This window comes from Triticum dicoccoides, chromosome 2B, assembly GCF_002162155.2.
Source record: "Triticum dicoccoides isolate Atlit2015 ecotype Zavitan chromosome 2B, WEW_v2.0, whole genome shotgun sequence".
In the NCBI taxonomy this organism is placed as follows: domain Eukaryota; kingdom Viridiplantae; phylum Streptophyta; class Magnoliopsida; order Poales; family Poaceae; genus Triticum; species Triticum dicoccoides.
In genome coordinates, this window is record NC_041383.1 from 688,726,696 (window position 1) to 688,728,823 (window position 2,128).

Genomic DNA, 2,128 nt, shown 5'->3' on the forward strand with positions numbered 1-2,128 from the left:
GCGCCTCAAGCCTCCTCCTGTGCGCCTCCACCCTGGTTCCAGCCTCGACGACCCATCCCCGACCTCCTCCTCATGTGCCGCCTCACCAACAGCAGCCGCGCCGCCCTGTGGTTTCTCCTCCTGCAACCCCGCGACGTTGCCTCGCCCTTGTCCCCCGTCGCCTCACTGCCGCCTTTGTCCGCTGCTGTCCGCCTCCACCTTGGCCCGGCAGCCCCATCTTGCTCATGGTTTGCCGCTGCCTAAACCATCTCCGGCCAAGGCTCCTTCTCCTCCTTGCTGCTGCCACTCGAGGCCCTAGTGTTGCTTCGTTTTGGATCGTCAAGACTGACTACACCTACTGATGCGTCAAGTACCTTGGAACGTCTACGCCTTCCTGGATTTCGCCAAGTTCATCGGATGCCTAGTACGACTACAGGACCATCAACACCAAGTACCCCTTCGAAACACCAAGTTCCACTATGATTGCCGTGTACATCTACCGTCGCCCGAAGACCCGTGTACCACGAGCGCCAAGTTCGATTACCGCACGGTTACGCCAAGTTCATCTATGAAAACTGTGTACAACTACCCTCGCCAAGATCGCGAGTACCTCTACCGACGCCGTGTACGACTACTTCCCACGACGACCCATGAACGTCTACTTCCACTACCCTCGCGAGAACGACTACCTCCACTATGGCCCGTGAACAACTACTTCCCCTACGACTCATGTACCACTACTTCCCAAGATGAACTCGATCCGCCCCGAAATGCATGCTTCGAAGGTATAACCTGAGACGACCACGATGAGATGCCCTTGCATGTATGAGATGTACGATATGTTTGCACCGTGCCTGTTTGTTTCGTGCACATTCCTCGTTTGCCATGTCGCCGTCCTGTGGGAACCCGGAATCCGGGATCACCCCACCATCCTTTCATGACACGCTCACGCCCACTTCTTTTGCACCGGTATCTCCGTGAGCTACCGGAACCGATATGTTGCCGTGGCACCATTTCCATTTCACCACCATGGCACCTTTTTCCTTCCGCCATGGCGACAAATGCCTCGTATCATGCTCATGTTAACGTTTTCATAAAATTGCATAAACTTGCATATGTCATCCGCATCATGATAACAAAATTTAAAATGTTTAAAATTGTGTTTGCATTAAATTGCTAAATGACATATGGGGATTTTCCAGAATTGTTGTTTGTTGTTTCCGGCCTCATTTAAAATTGCCTAGCTAGGTAGTTTTATTATGCTTCACCTCTTGCCATGTTTAACAACATTTAATATTGTTTGGTAGCATAACCGAGAGTGAACTAAATAACTTGATGTGGTGTTCCGTCAATATGCAACTCGTTGCATATTGAGCTCCACTTAACTTGTAGTGTTGTTTTTGCATATTGCCATGCCATGCCTCTTTAAACCGGACATGCATCATATTTGGTTGTGCATCATGCCATGATTATGTGATGGTTGTTTACCATGTTGTTTGCTTCTTTCCGGTTTGCTTCTCTCGTTAGCTTCGGTTTCGTTCCGGAGTTGTGAGGATTCGTTCGACTACGTATGCTTGTCTTCTTCATGGACTCATTCTTCTTCCTATCGGGATTTCAGGCAAGATGACCATTACCCCCGATATCACCTCTATCTTTGCCTTCTAGTTGCTTCGTTCTATCGCTATGTTGCGCTACCTATCACTTGTTTACCATGCCTCCAAAGTTTCCATGTTAGCCTCTAACCTTTTCACCCTTCCTAGCAAACCGTTGTTTGGCTATGTTACCGCTTTGCTCAGCCCCTCTTATAGCATTGTTAGTTGCAGGTGAAGTTGAAAATTGCTTCATGAAGGACAGGGTTATGTTGGGATATCACAATATCTCTTATTTATTAATGCATCTATATACTTGGTAAAGGGTGGAAGACTCGGCCTTATGCCTGGTGTTTTGTTCCACTCTTGCCGCCCTAGTTTCTGTCATACCAGTGTTATGTTCCCGGATTTTGCGTTCCTTACGCGGTTGGGTGATTTATGGGACCCCCTTGACAGTTCGCTTTGAATAAAACTCCTCCAGCAAGGCCCAACCTTGGTTTTACCATTTGCCTACCTAAGCCTTTTTCCCTTGGGTTCTGCAGACTCAAGGGTCATCTTTA